The sequence below is a fragment of the Pteropus alecto genome, unplaced genomic scaffold (genome assembly GCF_000325575.1).
Source record: "Pteropus alecto unplaced genomic scaffold, ASM32557v1 scaffold86, whole genome shotgun sequence".
Lineage (NCBI taxonomy): Eukaryota > Metazoa > Chordata > Mammalia > Chiroptera > Pteropodidae > Pteropus > Pteropus alecto.
In genome coordinates this window covers 17,913,278-17,923,511 of record NW_006442109.1, presented here as the reverse complement: position 1 = coordinate 17,923,511, position 10,234 = coordinate 17,913,278, and the positions used below count along the sequence as shown (strand labels likewise).

The window sequence follows — 10,234 nt, the reverse complement described above, 5'->3', positions numbered from 1 at the left end:
CAAATGTTTTAAACTGTAGATGAACATCTTATTTAAATCTTGTTCAAGTATTTTTGTAACTAAGTGAGAAATTTACTTAAAAATAACATCAAAAGTTTAAATGTGAAGCCCTTTTAACTTATGAGAGGCTGAGACAAAAAAATTTCACCTTAATTCAAAGGTCTAGAGGCAGAGTTCTATTGAAAAACAGCTACAGTTCTTTCTTTCTTTCCCATCTCAGTCCTGGGAAGGAAATGAGAAATATTCTGTCCACTTTATTATAGGTTCTAGAATATATCATCTCCCACTGCACCTTCCCAAATCAAGATCCCTCTTGCCAAGATCCCTTTCAATTAATAGTAGACTAATTACAGTCAATCCTCATCGTTCACAGATTTCATATTTGCAGTTCACCTACTCACTAAAATGTATTTGTAATCACAAAATCAGTACTCTGGGCACTTTTGGAGTCATTCATGGACATGTACAGAGCCACAAAAAATATGAGTTATCCCATGAGCTCATTCCCAACTGAGGTTGAACAAAGCACCCCTCTGCCTTCTTATTTCAGCTCTCATACTAGACTGATAAAACAGATATTACACTTGATCTTAGCCAAAAGGCCAAGAAGTAATCAGCTCTCATACTAGAGAAAAATTATTTTAAAAAGCTGATTCTTTGAAAAAAGCCTATAAATTTATAAACCAGACCAATCAAGAAAGCAAGAAGAAAAACACACATTACCAATATGTGGAATGAAAAGGGAATATTACTACAGATTCTATAGATAATAAGGAAAGGATAATAAGGAAATATAAATGAACTTTATCCCCCAAAATCCAAGAGCTTAGATGAAATGGAAAAAATACCCAAAAAACCAAAGCTCACTCAAGAAGAAATAGATGATTTAAATAGCCCTAAATTCATTAGTGCAATTTAATTCATAATTTAAAACTTTTCTGGGGGTGGGGGGAACAAGCCCAATGGCTTCACTGGTAAATTCTACCAATTATGTAAGGAAAAAATAAACTCTTCCAGAAAACAGAAGAGGAGGAATCCCTTCTCAAGTCATTTTTTGAGGCTAACATAGCTTTATATCAAGACCAAAAACATAAGGAAAGATAACTTCAAAATCTCTCATGAACATATCCATTATAATTACTGAAACAGAATATTTTCATACATTGCTGATAGGAATATAAAATTATACAACCACTTTGAAAATTTTGAGCAGTTTCATATACAAAGTTAAACAAACACTTATCATATGACCCAGGAATTCCACTAAGAAAATTGAAGACTTTTTTCTACACGAAGACCTATATGTGTTCATAGCAATTTTATTTCATAATATCCAAAAACTGGAAACAATCAAATGTCCATTAACTGGCAAAAAATAAACAAGTTGGAGTATATCGTACAATTGGATACTACTCAGCAATAAAAAGAATGTAATGAATATGCAACAACTTGGATAAATAGCCAAAGCATTAGGCTAAAGCAAAAAGCCCAACAACAACAACAAAACCACACTTTATGATTTCAATTTCCATGACATTTTAGAAAAAGCAAAAGTATAGCGACAGAAATCAGATCAGTGGTTGACAGGAACTGGCAGAGGGAAGAGGACTGCAAAAGGGCAAGAGAAAACTTTTTGGTATAGTGGGGAAGTGTTCTTTAATTTGATAATAATGATTGCTACATGATAGCATAAATTTGTTAAAACTCATTAACTATAAATTTAAACACAGTGAAATGTTTTGTATATACATTATACTTCAAAAACCCTGAAATGAAAATAATCCAGAATGAAAATAAGTAAGTGCACAGCTAGGCGTGCACACACACACACACACACACACACACACAGAGTTCATCATTTCTTAGGATATTTTCTTATAAATGGAAACAGAGAAGTCTTTTTAAGAATCCGTACTTTTACCATCCCCTATTTTACTCTCCATGTCTGATTTTTTTCTATATAGTTAAGGAGGAGAATATACAATTTTCACATAAATCAAGAAAGAAAATGATGGTCAGAAAGAGTCTAACATATATGTCCATAAATGAATTATATTTAACCCCATTCTATGGGTTTTTTCTCCAAAATTCCCTTCTACCATAACAACAACAATAAAAAAAGTCAAAATATTGTTGTCTTGCTATTTTTCCAGGAATCTGTGTTCTGGAATGCTATTTCAGTTTGCATAATTCTAAGAAAGAATTTTTAGAATTGTATACCAGTGCATTCCCCCAACCAAAAAAAAAAAAAATAGTTCTCATGGCTGAGATCTAAGGCAGAGGGGAAACTGAGAGGTTTCAGATATTGTATTTATTCAAACTCAGGAATAATTCGTTGATAAGAGAATGAGAAAAGAGTTTCAGAAGTTACAAAAAAGAAATGGAATGTTTAGGATTCCTAAATTTCTGTCCTGTTGTAGAGTTAATTATTTCAGAGAGGCGGGGATGGAGAGGAGGATAGGGAGTAGCGAGGAGTCCTAACAGAGCAATCTAACACATCTCTGTTCCTATTCATGCTGTGACACAGCTGGCCAGGTAGGATGAAAGCATATTATTTCACTTACAAGTCCTCTTCATAATCAAATGAGAGGTTGAAAAGAATGGAATGATACTAGGAATTCAGAAAGTGTTGTTTTTCAAAATAATACAGTGAGAGTCCTCTTATCTCACAGAGCTGAGACTAACTGGTAAATGAATAAAATAAAAATTAGTGTAAAAAGGGAATCAGGCCATTACTGCAGGAAAAGTTTCGGCAGAGCTGAGAAGTCAAGATGTGTGACTTCACCAAGGACCAGAACAGAGTTCAAAAAGGCCTTCCAGCTGTTTGACCAAACAGGGGATGGCAAGATCCTGCACAAGCAGTGTGGGATTGTAATGAGGGCCCTGGGCCAGAACCTCACCCACACCGAGGTGCTCAAAGGGAACCCCAAGAGTGATGAGATGAATGCGAAGGTGTTGGACTTTGAGCACTTCCTGCCCTTGCCACAGACAGTGGCCAAGAACAAGGACCAGGGCACCTATAAGGATTCTGTCAAAGGCCTTAGCGTGTTTGACAAGGAAGTAGTGTCATGAGTGCTGTGATTGGCATGTTCTCATCACATTGGGTGAGAAGATGACAGAAGAGGAAGTGGAGATGCTGGTGGCCGAGCACAAAGACAGCAATGGTTGTATCAACTGGGAAGAGCTTGTCCACATGGTGCTGAGTGGCGGAAGACACTCCAGCATGCCCAAGATGACAGAAGAGGAAGTGGAGATGCTGGTGGCCAAGCACAAAGACAGCAATGGTTGTATCAACTGTGAAGATCCCTGCGCCTTCCCCCGTGTGGGACTGTGTATGTGCCCCTGGGCTTCCTAGGTTCTTTGGTCACAACGCTTTCCTAGCTTTCTGTCTTGGATGAGCTTTCCATCAGCATTCACTACATAAACTTGCACTCTGCAAGGGAAAAAGAGGGGGAGGGGATCATAAGAAGTGATGCACACATTAAAATTTTTGTTTTAACTTAAAACATAGATCCATGTTCATTTACTAATCTTTCAATGTAAGACCAAGGCCTTTGCTTTTACTATGATAGCGATTACAAAAATCTAATAGTAATATTTATCAGTGGCTTGCCTTTGGCAAGTCTTTACAAAATGTTCAATTGAGCTTTCAGAGCAATCATTCTCTTTTCACACTTACAATGCTTTGCTTTATATAATATTTAACTAAATTACATAATTACAATAACAAGTACAACTGGTATAAAGAGCTTCAGGAACAAACACAACTGACTCCTGGGAAGCATGTAACTCAACTGGCAGGAGCCGAGCCTGCAGAGGCTTTATAATCATTAACAGATGTCAAAATTTATCAAAAACTTTTGCTGCATTTATCAAGATCATCATGAAAGAGTTATTTAGTCAATGTAGTGAATTGCATCGATAGAATTTCTGAAGCTAAATTGTCCTTATTTGACCCAATATTTGTAATACACTGATGGATTTAGTTATATGCATTGTTTTAGGATTTTCACATACTGTTCATAGGTAAAATGGACTTAAAGTTACCTTTCCTTGTATAGCCTTTATCTGACTTAAGGTCATACTAGCCTAATAAAATTAGTTGGGATGTTTTCCACTCTCTTTATTTCAAAAACTTGTAATAAAACATTAATTTCGTTCCTTGAACACTTGGTAGCTCTCTCAGGTTAAGCCACTTTTGTCTACGGCTTTGGGGGAATATGGGTAAGGGTGACAGTCTTTGATTACCACTTCAAATGCAAATGTTCCTTTTTTTCTCAAACTAATTTTTTAATTTCATATTTTTTTTAAAAAACTACCTCATCTAATTTTTCAAAACACTTTTTTGTAGTAATCTTTTTTTAAGTCACTTTTGTAAAAGAAGACTCTAGGTTGTGGCTTCAAAGGAAGGTCAGACGTCCTCTGATATTGCAATCGGTACCCCTTTTGCCACTTGTCTTCAAGACCCACCTCCCTCCATTCTAGTGCCCAGCCCTCAAAATGGAGAATAGTGCTGGGGAGGAGGGAAGGCTTGAAGGCCAACAGATTCAACTGTACTTATTGTCAACTCCCATTGCCCCAGACAGACTCACCTTGACCCTGTTATCCAGCTGTCAGAATAACTTCTGTTTTTCTGCCTCATGATAGCAATGGAGCCAACCATGAGCTACTCAGGTAAATATCAGGGCAAGGAATCTTACCTAAAGATTCACACCTAAAATCTTCACCCACTCCACCTACTGCCCATGGCAGGTACATTCAACCAATGTAATTGAGCATGTATTTGTGGCAGCCTCTGTTCGAGTTACCAGGAAATTCAGTAGTGAACTATACAAAAAGGAGCCTACCCTTTTGGAGTGATGGTTTAGTGTAATTATGTCCAATAAAAATGTAGCACAAGCCATGGGTGTAACCTAAAGTTTTCTAGTAGCCACATTTTAAAAAGTAAAAAGGAACAGATGAATTTAATTTTAATTATGTTCTATAAAAAAACTATTACTATTAAAACTATTAATACAGGTCTATTAGAAAACAAATACAAATAGTATATTTTATTTAGTCTAATATAGCCAAAGCATTATCATCTTGACATGTAAGCAATATAAAAATGAATTAATGAGCTATTTTAACTTCCTTTTTTGTACTAAATCTTCAAAATCTGGGGAATATTTTATGCATGCAGCACATCTCAATTCAGACTAGCCACATCAGATGATAGTGACTACCATATTGGAGGTCCAGCAGCCAGTCTTCTTCCAAACCACGCTGCCATTTCTCACATCCCTGAAACCCACACATGCTCTTTGCCTCAGTGTTTCTTAGCATTTGTTTGCTTGTTTGTTTGAAATGTCCAAACCTGTGGAGAATTTTTATGAGAGTTTATTTGAGCCCAAACTGCCAACTTATGCAGGGGAGTAAGATCTCAGATGTTCCAGAGAATAACAGTTTTGCAGCTTCTTTTATGCATTTGAAATTAAGGAGCGAACACAAGGAAGGTTACATGGAGATGGAAGAAAGCAAGACAGGGATTGAATTACAGGATAGTTAACAAGAATATGTGCTCTCTTGAGGGTGGTTATGGCTTATTTAAAGGTGTGTTAACCTAGACGCACAGAAACAATGGATAGGGTTTGCTTAAGGCAAAGACAAATCTTTTATTCGAGAAGTTAGTTGTGTGACTACACTTAAGGCAAAGACAAATCTTTTATTCGAGAAGTTATATGCCTGTTGTGTGACTACACACTTTGACCTGCCCAGTTAGGAATTTATGATCAGATCACTCTGTGAGTTTACCTTCCATGAACTCCTTTTTTTCCACCCAGTTTATTTTTATTCATCTGCCAGACCCACTGACTTCCTCTGGCTTCTGCAGCATTTAAGTGTTAGTTACGAAGAGAGAGCCAGCAACCCAGGCTGAGTTAATCATCTTGTCAGAAATCAGAAGTCTCTAAACAGGACTGGGAAGGGTCGGATGGGGGTTGGATAAACACTGCTCTTGGCTAGTCAGTACACAAATCAAAGAGCATTGTAATGGCTCAGTCATCTCCCTGCTCAGTTTTATACAATTTTCCCTCTGTCGATAGTTGGGTTTTCCCACAGCTTCAAAAGCAGAAAAATTGAGTAGGACATTCAAAGGTTTCAAATGTGCACTCGGGGCTATGAAAAGAAATAATAGCATAGAACCCCCCTCTGCTTCCAGGGTCTCCATAGCAAAGACTCACTTCTGTGAAAGACCCTCCTGAGATACAGACAAATAAGATAATTCTTGGTCAAAGACAGCTTTATTCCCATCTACTAAAAAGAACCACTTAGTGCTATACATCAAACGTTTCCATCTCCTTTCATTTTCACTTCTAAAATTCTGATTCACTAATATCCTAATGAAATTTATAATACATTTTAAAGTATATATAATCCAGATATCAGCTGGCATTGACCTATTTCTTAACATCTAGATAAAGATGGATTTAAATCTCCATGTTATGGATTGTAGAAAAATGCAGTGGCATTCTTGAGATTTCTGTCCATTTCAGAGGGATGAGGGAGGGCAGAGACATTCTAATTGCTATTTCTGCTTCTGCCTCTGCTGAGTGAGTAGTGAAATGAGGGGTTCACTTATCATCTACTCCCATCCTGCTCAACCCTGTTCTGCCCTGGGTTGTTCTTGTCCTTAATTTCTCCTCAATGTACCCTCTAATTAAGGAATTTTGAGTGAATAGAAAGTATTACTGAAGATAGTACAGAAATAATTTAAAATTCAATAATAGACATTTGTATTGGATATTTTCTTGGCGTGGGCAACAGCCACCTTCCATATTGTTCTTTCCTCTTTCCCCCTCCTTTTTTGTCTCTCCCTCCATCCTTACCCCCGTCTAAATCCCTCTGTAGATAGTTGAGTTTTTCCACAGCTTTAAAGCAGAGAAATTAAGACATTCAAAGGTTTCAAATGTGCACTCAGGGCTACGAAAAGAAATAATAGCATAGAACAGATAACGTAACTCATTTCTAAGGCACACTTCTTTAGCTATCACAATTTGCCTTGGCTCCTGCAGACATCTACATACTGCCCCATGGTCTCACTTTTGCTTCAAGTAACTTATCAAGGTATTTTTGCTCTTTTAAATATGTAACTGTATTTCAAGACATCTCAATTGGATCAGCTTCAAGATTTGGATATATCTGTCCTGTTAAATGAAATAGTATCCTATTTTCTCTTTTCTTCATCCTTCTCTCCACCTCGTACTCTTTCCATCCATTACCTCTCTATTAGCATCCTCTGTTCCCTCCTTGCCAGAATCTTCTTTAAAAATAAAAATATTGTAGAAAATTTTATGTTTGATTTTCATAGTTCCTCATTTTCATTCTCTCTGGCTATAGCCAAATACAAGTGGATGCTGCATTAAGGTGTTTCCTTTTTCAATGGGGTATTTGCATTCTAGTAGAAGATCTAGGACCTTACCAAGCTGACCAAAGCAAGTAAAAGCGGAGGTGCCCTAATATTGAGCACAAGGCACAGTTATTTAAAAAAAAAAAAAAAAAAAAGAGCTCTCTTTTTGCCTTCTTGCCTTTGGTGGCCAACGTTGGACATGAGCAGAAGGTTAGTCTTCTTCTAAATAAGAAATATGATTTAGAGGAGTCTAACATTGGAAGAAAAAGTAGACAGATAACGTAACTCATTTTCATCTTGATTAGAATCTCGGCACCTTAACCAAAGTTTACCTTGGTTAGGTGCACATACCAATTGTCTCATAACCAAAGAGACTGGTCATTCTTTAGGAAAGGATCTGGGGGAAAAGGCTTTGCTACAAGATGTCAGAATATGTGAGGTACCTTTAAGAAATGGGGCTTAATCTTCATAGCACCCCCTTCCCAGCTGGCAGTTATTTCCCTTTTCTCTAAACTCACTCAGTAGCCCTTCATCTATACCTCTCTCACAGCTCTTACTCTTTTTACCTTCTGTTACAGTTATTTGCTTTTACATCTTTTCTCTTTGCTAAAAATAAATTCTCTGAAGGCCTTGGTACTTGCTCTTCCCTCACATAAATGTATTTCTGATCAAATGTCATCTTATCAGAGAGTTTTTGCCAATCAGCCCATGTAAAAATAATATACTCTCTATCCTTATCATCTCTCTCTCCATTCTCTACTTTATTTTATTCATAGCTCTTACCACTACTTGATGTATGGTAATTTTTTTGTCTGCCTCTCCGATACACATCAGGAATACAACTCACTGAGAAGAGAGACTTTATTGTGTACTCAACTTGCAAAATAGAGTCTGGCATACAGTAAGCACTCAATAAATAGTTATTAAATGAATCATTCATAATATTTATTCATCTGTTTATCTATCTATCTAGGTAGCCCCCACAGTACTTAGTACAAGACCTAGAATTTCTTGGGAATCTAGTAATTATTTGTTAAAGGGAGAAAAAGCGGGGAAAGGGTGGTAGGTAATGAAAGAGGAGAGAAAAAGGGGTGGAAAGAAGAGAGAGGGAAAGAAAAAGGTAGAATGGAAGAAGGGAGAACTAAAATGGCTAAATGAATAAATAAATGAACGTGTTCTACATAAGCGACATGTCACCTTGGGAAACATGGGAAAGACTGCAAATGTCATTAAACCCAACTGGTACAAGGAAGGACCAGATAGTACCTTCTTTCCTTGGTATAGTCATTTACTCTGCAGAGAGTCAAGCTGCGAGGAACATTACTGTAGGAGAATGTCATCTGACAGTCTGGCCAAGTGAAATATTAGATGAATTTAGGCATTAGCACTTCTTGGCCAAGAGCCACAGAGCTAATTGTTACTTGTTTGAGTCTCTTAAGATTGCACCATTAAAATTGCATTTTTAATCAATGAATAAACGTCTGTGAGCCCCATAATTAAAGAATAGTCTAGCAAATTAAGAAAATTACTTTTTCAAAAGGAGGAAATTACGGCATGGAATCAGTCCAGAAAAGTATTCAACTGCCTCTGTATAGGACCCATCTATATTTCTCCCTGCCTCCTTAAACATTTTTTGGCCATAAACCCATTCTTCTTTAGCACCATCTGACTTATCACCCAAGCCATGCTGACTAGGCTTCATGTTTCAGCTACTCGATCATTAGGTGAATATGAAGATGGGTTTACTCCTTAATGAACAGTGGAAGGGCACTAAAGGTATAATGGCTAAGAGTTCAGGATCTGAGGTCAGATTCTTGGATTCAGATTGTGATCTGTCTTTTAATTGCTGTGTGACTTTGGGCAAGCTATTTGGCCTCTTAAGTCTTAATTTTTATCAGCAAAATACATGATAATAATAATACCCAGCTTGTAATGTTATAACAAATGTGGTATATGTAAATAATGTGGTATATTATATATACAAACACAGTGTTGTAATGGTATACTTCTTAGCAAATATTAAGTGTTTAATGAATGTTAATTCTTTTCTGTCTTGTTCGTATTTGTCCTTTTTTATCCTTTGACAGGATTAATTCCTTAAAGGAAGAAACTATGTCTTCTCTTTTTTGATAATGATTCATTTTAAGTAATGAAATGTTCTTTTATAAAAGTATGTACTCACTTTAGGTAATCCCATTCATCCCCAATCATCAATATCCTTTTCTATTTTCCTAAGATAACATCCAGTTGTGAAGCCATTAGAAATACTTCATGGATCTCAGAAGCTAAGCAGGGTCAGGCCTGGTTAGTACTTGGATGGGAGACCACCTAGGAAGAACAGGTGCTATAGGCATAAAAAATAAAAAATAAGGGATTGTAAGCTGACAAGGTCCTTGCAATCTGTGAGGTCAACCAAGGGTTGCCTTCCCTAAAAAAGGAAAAGAGAAGAAAAAGCTGACATTTGAGCTAAGGTTGAATAAAGTGATGAGGGAGACAAGAAAATTTTAAAAAAAGAAAAAAAAAAGAAAGACTTCATGGGTTTGCTGGTGGTTAGTATGTACCTACATGCTATTTTCAGGTAATATTTTCATCCCTACTATTTCTTTTTCTATTCTTCTCTTTCTTTCAACTTTGCTGTCATCTTTGACTTTATTTTTCTACTCCAAAAAGTTACATTGGATATTTGCCACCAAACTCTCCCCACTGGTTTCTTGTACAGTCATATGAAACTCAAATCACATTCTCCCATAAAACACTAATGTCTAACTGATAAAAGATAATGTGATTTCCCAAGGTTGTGGCTGTAGTCTTCCATACCTCCCATTTCCTCAAGAGTCAGAGTGCTGT

General features: G+C 36.6%; 2 pseudogenes; one reads left to right on the top strand and one right to left on the bottom strand.

Moving 5' to 3' along the window:
• Nucleotides 1-391: 391 nt before the first annotated feature.
• On the bottom strand, nucleotides 392-614 carry LOC112469885 (annotated as a pseudogene).
• A 2,157-nt stretch (nucleotides 615-2,771) lies between these two features.
• LOC102897710 lies at nucleotides 2,772-3,355 on the top strand (annotated as a pseudogene).
• Nucleotides 3,356-10,234: the final 6,879 nt, after the last annotated feature.